Here is a 14,182-nt window from a genome sequence, read left to right on the forward strand (position 1 = left end):
AACAGCACTGTGCCATACAGAGCTGTGCTGACTGCTTTTGAGTGATTGACCTGTAGGGCAGAAGCTATGGGTCTGCTGCATGAGGAGCGATGTTCCTTTCTCAAAGCCCCCATAGCTCGCCTATGCCCCAGTAGCAGCTTGGGCAGCTGGGGCTTCCATGTCATTTTGTCCGAGAGACAGACGCCTAGATAGTCGAAAGTACTGACTCTTTCCAGGGGCATGCTGGAATTTATTTAGTAGAAGCTGTAGCTCTGCTGGTGTTTTCAACACCAGCAGGGTGTCATCCACAAACAAGAGGTATGGTACCTTGTCCCTCCCTGGGTGGGTGCGTCAGCAGGTTCTTGTTGCAAAAAGTTCACCACTCCATTCATATACAAAGAGAACAGAGTGGGAGCCAGAACACAGCCATGGCGGAATCCCCTGCTGACCAGAATGGGCTTGGTGAGTTGCCCCTGCGAACCCCATCTGATCTCAGCATAATTGCCTTTATGCAGTCTGACTACCAAGCTAAGTATAGGCAGCAGGATGGCCATGCCTTCGAGTATTTGCCAGAGTTTGAACCTGGGGACTAAATCACAGGCTGTCTTCAGGTCAAAGGAAAGCCAAGTAAAGGCTACCCTTACCAATATCTACAACTTTCCAGTAAAGAATTAGGAGGCAGAATGCCTGATCTATTGTCCCTGTCTTTTCCCTGAAGCCAGCTTGGTATTGGGATAAAATTACGTTGTCATCTGCCCAAGTCTGGATCTTCTGCAGGATGGCTCTGCAAAACACCTTTTGGAGGGCATTGATCAGGCTGAAGGGCCTATAGTTGGAGGGATCCTCTCTATCTCCTTTTTTGTATATTGGGTTCCACCTCTGCCCCCTTCCATGACTCTGGGACTGGGCCTCCGCTGGCTACAGCGTTTGACACGAGTAAGATATAACATCTGATAAAAATAGGCCCTGCTGCTTTAGAATGCATTATTCAGCCAATGGAGGCCTCAATCTCTCCCAAAGTAAAAAAATTCATTGTTCGGGGATGGGCTAAAGGGGAAGGCTGCCTCCATTAGAGGCACGTCCCCTGGGTCAATGTAGAGCTTCTGAAAATGCTCAAATCAGGCATGGCCTGTGATGTGGTTTGGGGGTGATTTGGCCCCTGATTTGTTGCCCCAGGTGACTTGGGACCAGGATGATTTAGAGTCTTTCTCTGTGCATGCCTCCTTTAGTTGCTGCCACTGGGTTTCGTCCCACGACCTTCTCGCCTGGTGCAGAGTTGTCTTATAGCACTTCCTAGTAGCTTTGATTTATCTTTAAGCACTCCCGTCTACAGTCCCTTGTGTACCACGAGGATTCCCCTGATGGGGTGCTAGATCTTTGGTTTGATCTCGGGGCTGTGAAGTGAGAACTAAGATAATCGAAAATACAGGAATGGGTAGTGACTACTTCAGCCACACCATCAGTGCTTGCAGCCAAGGACTGAAGCTCAAGAGTAACCTACACCAGAGCATACTGCATACCCTTTATCTTATCTTCATGCAGAGCTATCTCTCGCCATTTTAGTGTACGCCTGTTACTAGATGGATAAATCTCCTTGGCAATACTCGGGGGTAGATTGCCCAGGGGGTTGTGAGGGACATCCCACAGTGGCCTTAGGCTAAGGCAAAGAGGATTGTGATCGCTATCAGTTGTAATGCCCACATTCATGTCGACCATGTCTCTCCAGAGTCTCAGATCGAGAAGAATATAATCAATACAGGATGGGCCGCTATTTCTATTAAATGTGTTAGCACCCTGTCTGTCTGAGGGAAATCTTCTGTTTACTGCCCTCAACCTGTATTCTACATTTAGGGCATTCACAGCTGTGTCCATTTTTTAACTGAGGGCAGATCTAGGGGTGGGATAGCCCATGTGAGGTCCTCTTCATGTGTACCTTTAGGTCCTCCTTGTCGAGGGGCTCAAAGGAGGTCTTAAAATCGCCCGCTACTATTGGTCTCGAATATGATGGACAGCTAGCTAGGCTCTCCTCTGATAGCATTAACGTTGGCGAAGGTCTCCCCCCTTTCATCCCCCTCACATAGATGTTAAACAGATCGATATAATCCGCCCCCCCCTCCCCCAGGTCCCTTAATGGGAATCCCCAAGATGTCTGGACTAGTATTTGAGAGAAGTGTGATCCCCACCCAGATGATCAGTCCCCTTGCCGGGCGCCCTCATCCTTTAGTGGTTGCCAGTGAACAGTAGCAAACATACCCAGATTTAAATCGGTGGACCAGGCTCCAGGTCTCCTGAAAGATACAGATATTGTATCCTTCAATTAAGTGATTCCAGTGAGAGAGGCCTGCCACATTCCAAGATATAATTCTGAGCTGACAATGGAATTCGGGGCTAGGAGTAATTACAGCTCTGGAATTGGCAGGGCAGTGATCACTGGGAGCCGGGGGCGATACTTGGGGATAAGAGTTCACACTGGGGTCCAACCTTCTAAAAAAGACCGATGGACTTCCCTCATCTGCCATTAACTGGGATTCACTTCCCCTTGTAAGAGCCGGCTTCAATAGAGCCGTAGGGCTACTGCTCGTAATTGCAGTGGAGCAGTGAATATGGGGGGTGGTCTAACATGCCGATGGTCATTTCCAAAGAGTCAATCGTTAGTCTCTGATTGGGAACCACTGGTTAGTCCACCGTAGAAGGGAAGTGAGTTGGTATCTATCTGCCCTTGTGAAATAAAACGTTTAAATTGAATTGAGGATACGTCAGGGGAGCAAGTTCGCATTTTTGAGAGCAAGAAGATTTTCGGCCAACTCCACTCCGTTGAACGTGAGTTCGATACAATCAATGGGCCGGTCAGAGAAAGTGCATCTTCTTGCTCTTATGGTGTCATCACGAATCACGGAACGGCATCCCATGACATGGCAGAGCCAGTGGATCGCTTTATTTGTTAATACGGCTCCTCCTCATATCCCGCTCTTCCGCTAAGTTTAGGTACATTAACCATGTATATTTTCCCAAAATAGGGCATGCGGGTGTGTGCTAATGAAATTAGCTGGGGCCTACCTAGTTTCAATAGCGATTGCCCCTGTTGCATATTATTACTTCTGATCCCTATTCAATGTGAAAACAGGCCTTTCAACATTAATACATTATTCATGTTTGGGCCTATAATTTAAGTAAGGTTACCTACTACACAATTTTGCATTTAGTATATATTTTACTTAAAAATAAAATTGCACATTTAATTTAATTAATTTAATTGTGGGTTTATATAGCGCTAGAATCGACTCCCGGAGGAGTATCTCCGCGCTTCGACCGCTGGGGAACCCGTCCTGGCTCACCCTGAGAGATGGTCCCTAATGGGTATCTCTAAGGTGCAACCAAGCATCCCCGGCGGTCTGGGGGGGCCGTTGTGAAGATGAGGCAAGCTAATGCCCAGAGTTGCCGAGTGTGGTCCCTGACTGGAGTAGGCACCGAGTCGAGAATTATCGAGCCCGCTGACCCTGGTCCACGACCCTGCCGCGTCGGGAATCAAACCCTGGTCCCAGGCTGTCCTCTGCTTACGGGTCTGCCGCCTCTAACCAGTGAGCCACACCTCTCCACAATAATAGTGTAAGCATTTTGTTAGCGAATAAAATGTGCTTCAACAGTCTCCCCCCCCCCCCTCTGATGGTTGGAAAACTATCACAATTTCTTCTTGACAATTGAATCTTTTGAGTGCACTCTCATTTTCGTCTGTGTCATCCTTTTTATTTTTCAGGGTTTCAATTTCATTCAACTCCGTATAGTTTCTGTTCATTCTCTAATTGTATTTCTTCTCTAATTTGCCTTTCCCTTTCTTTATTTTTCTTCCTCTTCATATAACATCTAAATCCTTTATATAAAGCAGAAAAGCGTGTCAAGCAAATACCAATGATAGTGCAAGTCTCAATATGACTCTAAATAGTCCTCCACGCACTGTTGCAAACCAGTTGCCAATAACAAAAGCTCCTTTCCCAAGACTCCTTAATAAATGAGTTGTTTCTAAAGGTTCTAATTCAGGTTTCAGGTCTGAAATATTATTTGCAAATTCTTCTATCTTTCTACTAATGTCAGGGGTGTAGGAGCAGCAATGTGGAGCTTTCAACATTTTGCAGACTCTGCCTTTCTCAGTTAATATATCTAAAGCTAATCAGTCTTGCAAGACTATTGATCTAATAGTCACTAATTCTGTGTTGACTGGCAGCAAGGCACCAGATGTAATAGTGGCCAGTTTCTTTACTACTGTTGATAGCTTTCTATTTTTATTTCATCAGTTAAAACTACTACTGGTGGTATGATTGCTCCAAAGATGTCTCCCAATAGTCGTGTCCCATCATTAGTCCTCCCTGCTTATCCATGGGGTGTTGTCATTGCTAAAGCATCTATGCTATTCACATAATGCATTTTAGGAAACAGTGAAGCTAAATAGCAAACACCCTCCCAATCAGCAGGTAACTAAAAATATGCATCCTGTTCCCACACACAAAATAGACTCCAGTAATAATTGCTTCTTCCTCTCTTAAAATGTGTACAGGCCCTCCCAAATCGTCCAATGTATGTTCAAAATTACTTGTCCCAATGTGTCTCTTTCTTGACTGGTTTCTCCTTCTATGAATACATAATTTCTCTTTTTGTCTTCTACTTAATTTTAATTTAGGATAAACCAGTTTCTTTTTGTATTCATCTCCTTTCTCCCAAACTTTTCTTTAAACATCTAGCTCTTCTTTCGTATGTCTCAACAGTGTCTATAACTATGAGAGATCTAAAAAAAAAAATAAAAAAATCATGCAATTTTCATGTCCTTTGCTTGTGGATGAAGATTCATTCTTTTCTGAAGTGTAACTTTGGAAAGAGTTATGTCACAGTCAGAAAAATAATATTCAAAACTCTCCAGTCTATAAAATAAATGTAATTGCAAATGAAAGTGGGATGTGATGATACATTACTTCTTCTGTAGCTTAAGAAGGTAATTGTGCACAGGCATAACATTCCTTAGTGTCTAAAGCTTGAGTGTATTCCTGAAGTAATCGAGAATAGGCACTAGTCGAAAAATCTTCTTTTGATTGATCTACAAATGAAGCTTTCAAGCTTGTCTCATCTAGTGTATTTGTCAGTGTTGTAGGTGAAGGTGTAGATCGAAGTTTTTGTATCTCTGATGTAAAACTCATTCTAACTAAAAACTGTAATTGCTAATACAACAACTATTAGTGTGATAATAATCATTATTCTACCCTTAGCCTTGGTAGGGATACACATGTTCATCTACAGTCAGACCTTAAGTAGAATATAGCAGCAAGCAGATTAAATATTCTGCATTACCTTCTACTTGTACAAATGTGCAAAACTTTAGATGATCAACTTGTATTTACTTCATTCAGCTTATATACAAAAATCTTTGTGAGACTTCCCTAGCACAACTCCATATTCTTCTAAATATGTTATCTGTAATCTTCTACTGCAACCATGGCACTGTGGAAACCTTCGTAATTCTTTTTATTCACTTTTATTAATTGTTTATTTTCAATTTCAATATTTTATTTTTCGACTTTAAACACAGTTCATTTGTTGTCTCAGTTAATTTGGTTTTGAATTAACTAAATAGTGCTTCTCAAGTTCCTAATTGTAATAAATACTTCACATATTTTATTTAGTCAGTTCTGTTTTAGTGTGTCATATCATGGAGGTTCAAATGTCTCTGATCTCAGTTCATTAGGATTTTGACCTGATGCTTTTGGCATCCACTAGATTCTGTTTCTTCGATGATGGTTTGTGGTATATGTTCAACTGACACACTTGATCTCAATTGCCTCCTACCATTTGGCCATTCTGATCTCCAGAGAAGTCTTTCCCTTCTCACACTTGTTCCTTCGCCTGGATCATTTGATTGCTCGATGGTGCTTCAACAGTTCCTTTATCCACAGTCCTCAATCCACCTTCTTCAATGGGTATTTCACTCCACAATTGTGAGATTCCATGAACGTGCACCGGTGTCAGATGTTGCTGTATTTCATCCACCTCTGGTCTTTCTGAACGTATTGAAACAGTAGATCTCGGACTCTGCTCATAGATCACCACTTCTTCATGCAGGCACCTCACTCCCTTTGTGTGTGAAGCATGCACCCAATTAGGTATCCCGGTATATTTGACAGCAGTGTTGGTTATCTAGATGACCTGGTAGGGACCTTTCCACCTCAGCTCCAGGCAGGATTTTCACAAGTCATCAAAACCCAATCTCCTGGGTTAACGTCATGGCACTACTTCTGATGTATACTCGCAGTGGCACCTCTAACGTGGAGAGAAACAGAATGCACCACATCAGCTAATCCTTGCAGTTATTGAATTTCATGCCATCTGAGATGTTTACATATGCATTTGCAGGCACAACAGGCAGGCTCATGGGACGACCCATGAGGATTTCATGTGGAAATAATCCAGTCTCATCAAGACCAATGGTAAAGCATCTGGCCATTTCAAAGAAGTGGATGCCAGAATTTGGCCAATTGAGACTTCAAGGTCTCATTTATTTCTTCCACTGTTCCAAAAATGGGATTAAATCAATTCTGTCTAAACAGTCTACCCATTATATTCCTTCCAATGTGGGCAGGCCCATAAAAATGTTGTGTCATGGGAAACAACATGCTATCTGGCAACACTGGTTTTCCATCAGCTGAAACCCAAATGTAGTTAGCATGTTAACACATCTTTCTCTGATCCATCCTTGTAGTTCTGTCTCCCCCTGAAACTTCTTCCTGCAGTCTTTTTATTTTCTTCCGAGTATCAGCCACTGACAACAACATCGAATAGGTAGTGTCCTCTTCAGATTCATTTGGATATTCTCCGTTTATTGTGCATGCCCCAAGTGGGCAATATTGTGCGACTTCATTAGCATATCAATTTCCAACAGTGACATAGTCATTGCCACTTCTGTAAGCTGCACATTTACCTCGCGCAATCTCTTGGGACAACTGCAAAGCCTCTAAAAATGTCATTACATGTTCCCCATTTCTAACTGGGGACCCAGATCACATCATAAATCCCCTCTGTGACCATAACTGCCCAAAATCATAGAGCAACCACAGCCATATTAACTATCTGTAAATATAGTCACTCTCAATTGAGCTGAAAGACAGCAAGCTCTTATAGGGGCAATTCATTCTGCCACCTGCCCTAAGTGCCACTGGAGTCAAGCTATCCTGGCTGATGACGGCTGATAGCCAGAAACCGGTCCTAGGATGCTTGATTCCGGTCCAGGGAAGACATGGCTTGGCAGTTCGGTCTGGACTGATCCCATGAGGCACAGGGTCAAGACTGATTTGCATATGGCCATGTCTGAACTGGGGTGGCGTAGTGGGCAAAAGAACGATGGATTTAACCCAGATCTCTTGACTGGGGGAGAATGTCTGCATTGTCAGCATTCCGTCCATCATTTGTTTGTTGTAACGCTTTTCGCCCTAAGTGGGATGGGTATTCCCAGACGTGGGACCCGTGCTCACTACGCCACTGGAGTCAAGCTATCCTGGCTGATGACGGCTGGTAGCCAGAAACCGGTCCTAGGATGCTTGATTCCGGTCCAGGGAAGACATGGCTTGGCAGTTCGGTCTGGACTGTTCCCATGAGGCACTGGGTCAAGACTGATTTGCATATGGCCATGTCTGAACTGGGGTGGCGTAGTGGGCAAAAGAACGATGGATTTAACCCAGATCTCTTGACTGGGGAAGAATGTCTGCATTGTCAGCATTCCGTCCATCATTTGTTTGTTGTAACGCTTTTCGCCCTAAGTGGGATGGGTATTCCCAGACGTGGGACCCGTGCTCACTACGCCACTGGAGTCAAGCTATCCTGGCTGATGACGGCTGATAGCCAGAAACCGGTCCTAGGATGCTTGATTCCGGTCCAGGAAAGACATGGCTTGGCAGTTCGGTCTGGACTGTTCCCATGAGGCACAGGGTCAAGACTGATTTGCATATGGCCATGTCTGAACTGGGGTGGCGTAGTGGGCAAAAGAACGATGGATTTAACCCAGATCTCGTGACTGGGGGAGAATGTCTGCATTGTCAGCATTCCGTCCATCATTTGTTTGTTGTAACGCTTTTCGCCCTAAGTGGGATGGGTATTCCCAGATGTGGGACCCGTGCTCACTACGCCACTGGAGTCAAGCTATCCTGGCTGATGACGGCTGATAGCCAGAAACCGGTCCTAGGATGCTTGATTCCGGTCCAGGGAAGACATGGCTTGACAGTTCGGTCTGGACTGTTCCCATGAGGCACAGGGTCAAGACTGATTTGCATATGGCCATGTCTGAACTGGGGTGGCGTAGTGGGCAAAAGAACGATGGATTTAACCCAGATCTGTTGACTGGGGGAGAATGTCTGCATTGTCAGCATTCCGTCCATCATTTGTTTGTTGTAACGCTTTTCGCCCTAAGTGGGATGGGTATTCCCAGACGTGGGACCCGTGCTCACTACGCCACTGGAGTCAAGCTATCCTGGCTGATGACGGCTGATAGCCAGAAACCGGTCCTAGGATGCTTGATTCCGGTCCAGGGAAGAAATGGCTTGGCAGTTCGGTCTGGACTGTTCCCATGAGGCACAGGGTCAAGACTGATTTGCATATGGCCATGTCTGAACTGGGGTGGCGTAGTGGGCAAAAGAACGATGGATTTAACCCAGATCTCATGACTGGGGGAGAATGTCTGCATTGTCAGCATTCCGTCCATCATTTGTTTGTTGTAACGCTTTTCGCCCTAAGTGGGATGGGTATTCCCAGACGTGGGACCCGTGCTCACTACGCCACTGGAGTCAAGCTATCCTGGCTGATGACGGCTGATAGCCAGAAACCGGTCCTAGGATGCTTGATTCCGGTCCAAGGAAGACATGGCTTGGCAGTTGGGTCTGGACTGTTCCCATGAGGCACAGGGTCAAGACTGATTTGCATATGGCCATGTCTGAACTGGGGTGGCGTAGTGGGCAAAAGAACGATGGATTTAACCCAGATCTGTTGACTGGGGGAGAATGTCTGCATTGTCAGCATTCCGTCCATCATTTGTTTGTTGTAACACCTTTGCAGAGGTAGCACCTTGAAGCCAGGCGGCATCTACCGCTTCCTTAAATGTGCAGACAGCATAAGCTGCTCACAATGTTCCTTCATTGTCTCTTAGATATCAGCTGTCCGCAAAGATTATGTAGTCAGACTCATCGAGAGGTTCATCCTTAATGTCTGACCTTGGTTTGATGCATAAATCCATAACATCCAGGCAGTCATGCTCAACCTTGTTTCCATCAATTTAATTTTCAGGCAACTGTAAAAATTAAGCTGGATTGAGTGGTTGACATCTTTTCAAAACAACGTTATCAGCAGCAAGTATTTGTTCATACTTTGTAAGTCTGCTGTTTATCAAATACTGTGTTTTTGTACAGGTTGCAATATTTCCACTGAGTGAAGGGCCATCACTGTAAGAGGGTGTCCCATCACTTTACTCTCACATCTCTTAATAATAACACAAACCACCACAATTGCTTTAAGGCAGCCGGGGAACAGGGTCAAGTGTAGTTGAAAAATATGCCATAGGTTTTCGAGAGTCTCCATGCAATTAAGCACTGAGAGCGCTCAGCCCTTCCTCTCACTGCAAAACAACGTGAACATTTTTCTGTAATCATGAATTCCTAGCGCCGGGGTACAACAAAGGCTTTCTATCAACTCTAAGAAAGCTTTCAAGCAATTGTTGTCCCATGGAAGTGGATTAGGCACATCTTTATGGGTCAGCCTCAATAAAGGCTTGGCAACTAGGGAAAAGATTGGTATCCACTATCTATAGCAGCCAACCATTCCCAGGAACATCCTGACTTCTCTCTTGAGTTCCTTAGTTGAATCATCTACAGAAATTGTCTCTATTCTCTCCTTTGGCACCTTTCTTGTTCCTTTGTTAATGAGATATCCTAATTATGGGACTTCTTTTTGGCAGAATGGTAATTTGCCCGGGACAACATGTGTCCATTTTCAGCCAAACGATTTAAAAGAGCAATTGTGTTCTGTTTACAGGATTCTCACGTACATGATGCCACAAGCAGGTCATCAATGTGCTGCACAAGAAATGAATTGCAAGGTATCTGCAGAGTCCCAAGATTCTTTTTCAAGATCTGATTAAAGATTGAAAGACTCTGTGTATACCCCTGTGGAACTCAGCACCATGCCAAAACTTTATCTCTGAACACAAATACGAGCAGGAATTGACTGGCCTTGTGCAACAGAATAGAGAAAAAGGCCTGGCAGAGATCCACAACAGTAAACCACTCTGCAGTGCAGGCTGTTAGAACTGGGGGTCTCTAGTTGCAGAGGTAGGTACCTTTGACCAAATAGGGACCCTTGCTTCTAGTCAGGGTAAGGGCCTACACTTCTAAAATAACCCCTGCTGACCACCTTGGTAGCTTGGCACGAGCAGACAGGCTTATCTCAGAAGCAGCGTGTAAAGTATTTGTGAACACATACAGTAATACAGTGAAAACACTACAAATGGTCACCACACAGGTTTAGAAAAATAAGTAATCTTTACTAGACTTAACACATGACCAACGACCAAAATCCACAATATTGTAATCAAAAATAGACTTTAAAATGGTAGGAAATAGCTTAGTTCACTTTAGATTGTAAATGCGACACTTTACTCTCAAAGTACCTTGGATGAGTAACGCAGAACAAATAAAAGGGTCGCAGGGAAGGTGATGCGTCGATGCCTTACACTGCTGCCAGGGGAGTTGATGCTCGCTTCCTTACTGGGTGGGGAGTTGACGCGCCGGTTTCTTACTGCGATCCGCTGCGATGACGCTCCGGTGCGATGCGACAAAATGGCGTCTTGGTGACGGTGCGACAACATAGATGCGGTGCGTGCACGCCTGATTGCAGTGCGGCGATTCGATGAACTTCTGAACCGCGACAGGCCCTGCGACACGCTTCTCCGGTGATGCGACGGTGACCTCTGCGGCGGCGGCACGCTTCTCCGGTGATGTGATGGGCTTCGGCGATGCGATGGTGACAGCGGCAGCGGCGGCATGCTTCATCGGCGATGCGACGGCAACTGCTGCGGCGGCAACACGCTTCTTCTTCGTTGAGTTGCGCTTCCAGCTCCCAGCGAAATACAGTCTCTCAGAAGGCCCAACACAACAGCAGGCACTTCAGTTCCCAGCAAGGGAATTCAGGGGGGAGCAGGTGGTGAAGTCTTGTATTCCTAAGACTTCAAGCAGGAGGCAAGCACAGTTCAAGCCCTTGGAGATCTTCTTCAAGATGATGAAAGCACACACCGTCTTTTTCTCCTTTCTTTGGCAATGAAGCAACCACTGCAGGCCAACCCCCAAACATGCAGCACAGGGGTAGTCTCCACCTTCAGTTTCCTGGTTCTTCTCCTCAGCAAAGTTTCGTCTTGATTCCCAGAAGTGATCTAACATTCTGGGGTCTGAGTCCCCCTTTTTATACACACAAATCCTTTGTCTCTGAAGGCAGAGAGTGTCTGTACCTAGTCCAAACCAGTCTGGGTGCATTCTGCCAGTGCACAACTTCTTCGTCAGTGTGGGCCAGGGTCATCAGACGCACCACAGGAGGTGGAGCCAGCATTGTGGAAGGCAGGCACAGCCCTATTCAGACCCAGGTGTTACTCCTCCCACCACTCCTCGTGCAGATAGGTCTATTCAGCCCTGTGCTGACTCACCCTGTCTCCTGGAGCCACTCCAGCCCTTGTCACTCACAAACCAGACATGGAATACACAACCTAGCAGAGGCAGGCTTGGATGGTTAGGCAGGAACATACCTACTTTCTAAAAGTGGTATTTTCAAACACAGAATGTTAAAACCAACTTCACTAAAAGATGTATTTTATCATTCTGAGTTCATGTTTACTAAATTCGTTTTTCTCCCATGTTCCCTGGGTTAGTTATTATTATAAGGTGTTATAATCAAACTGCCCATTCTGGCCTATGGGGACAGGTAGCCTTGCAATAGTGAAAAACGAAAATGGCTGTAATTCACAATCAGGACATGCCACACACATCAGGGCATGTCCTACCTCTTACTTACAATGCACCCTGCCCTTGGGCGTACCTTAGGGGTGGCTAACATCTAGAAAAGGGAAGGTTTAGGGACTGGCAAGTGGGTGCACTTACCACATCAACATGGCAGCCCTAGGCTGCACACAGGGTCTGCAATGGCAGGCCTGAGCCATAGGTTACAAGCTGCTCCGGTGGGTGGCACAATCAGTGCTGCAAGCCCACCAGCAGCATTTGATTTACAAGCCCTGGGCACACACAGTGCACTGTACTAGGGTCTGATAAGTAAACCAAATAAGCCAATCATGGAGTCATTAATCCATTACATCAATTTAACATAGGGAGCACTTGCACTGTGGCACTGAATAGCAGTGGCACAGTGCCCAAAGCATCTAGACCAGCAAAACATATAGCAAAAACACAGGAGGCAACAGCAAAAAATGGAAGGGAGACCCACACCAATGGTACCAGGTCTAAGACAGGGGATTTGAAATAGTATTGTTACTGGATTCAGTACCATGGGACAATATAGGACAACTATCTTGTTCATTTTTTGAAGCTCCTGTATAATTCAATATTTGCCGACAGCGTCCTTCAAAACCCCTTGTTTTTAGCATGTTTTCAAGCACTGGGGTTATTCTAGCCACTATTTCTGGTGTTAGATTATAAGGTGGTGTTCTCAGGAAAACTGCATTTGATTTTATTGTGATTAGGACTGGTTCTACACCTTTGATTAATCTGCTGTCCTTGCCTGAATTGTCTCATACTTCTGATTTTACAGTACCTCTCAAATGAGGAGATAAATCCTGTACTGTCCTAACAGGATACAATCCTACATCTGTTCCTTGTCAGGCCATTTTGAATTCACTATCTTCATCATGCATTTTAAATTCAACACTACCTGGTGTGGAGTAAATCTTGCAATTTAATTTGCACAAAATATCTCTCCCAATAGATTTACAGGACTTGACTCACGTACCACAAACTGATGGTCTTCCTCAAATGAATCTCTTTTTACAGGCACTTTCTTTGAAACAGGATGAGTTATTTGTTTATTTGGGACACCTAAAACTTGGATCTTCTTTCCTGACAGGGTTAGGTCCGGGACTTCCTCTGTTCTAACAGTGGAATGGGCAGATCCTGTGTCAAAGAGAAATGACACTTGGTGGCCATTAACCTTTCCTTCTGCAAATGGTCCACTTTAGTCTATCTCTAAGACTGCACCAAGCACACAATCTTCCTAAACCCTCAGGCACCATCATTGAGAATTGTCAGAATGAAAACTCTTATTTTTCAACATGGGGAACTGTTGAAACGAGTTCTGATTTTGGAAGGGATTTGAATATGCTCTCAATACTTGATTCATATTGAATCTGGGATTACCCTTATTCTGTGGGGACATCACAGCTTCTGGGACCTGCATCATAGGAACTTGTGACGGCTTTAGCATCTGCATTTGTTGGATTGGAACCTGAACTGGAACATTTCGCATTTGCTATTAATTTACCCCCTGCATTTGCCCATCACCGCTCACTTGATTTGGATTTTCTTTACACTCCCTTTCCTCCCAGCCTGTTATAATAGTGACAAGAAGTAGATTTCTTTAAATGTTGCAATTTCTATTCCTGAATTTCAGCCAAAACACCTCAACCTCTGCCTTGTAAAACACCAGCTGCACCCTGCACAATTTGACCTCCAACCTGAAAACCAACACCTTGCCTTCCTCCAACATTTACTCCATGTGATTGTACTATCATAAACTTCTCTTCAAGTCTCTTCTGCGTCATTCCTTGCTCATCACTACTGTATTTTGCATTACTCAGGATCTCATCTAAAGGTTGTGTCTGCCACACATCATATTCTGTTGCATGTGCATAATGATCTCGGGTCACAATCCAAGAATGAACTGTGACACAAAACTCCCCATATCTCCCTTTTCAGGATTTTCTTGTCTGCTATGCTGTTCAAACACCTGCAGCAATTGTTCATAGTAAGCATACACTGATTCTTTAGTTTCTTGGTTGGTTCTGTTGAGCTTTAGGCAATCGATGTCTCTCGCTGGAACTTTTCCTTTCAAAAAGGTAATCACCTCATCTTACTTGGTCTTTACCAAAGGTGAAGATGCACTAGTATGCGCATCCCTTAGGGGCTCAAGA

General features: G+C 44.8%; 1 protein-coding gene across 1 annotated transcript in view; it reads left to right on the forward strand.

The window, feature by feature from the left end:
• Positions 1-14,182, forward strand: part of LOC146789978 (tektin-5-like) — an 881,871-nt gene that overhangs the window by 514,330 nt on the left and 353,359 nt on the right. The gene's annotated exons all lie outside the window — the stretch shown is intronic.

Source organism: Triturus cristatus, chromosome 10 (genome assembly GCF_964204655.1).
Source record: "Triturus cristatus chromosome 10, aTriCri1.1, whole genome shotgun sequence".
Taxonomy (NCBI): domain Eukaryota; kingdom Metazoa; phylum Chordata; class Amphibia; order Caudata; family Salamandridae; genus Triturus; species Triturus cristatus.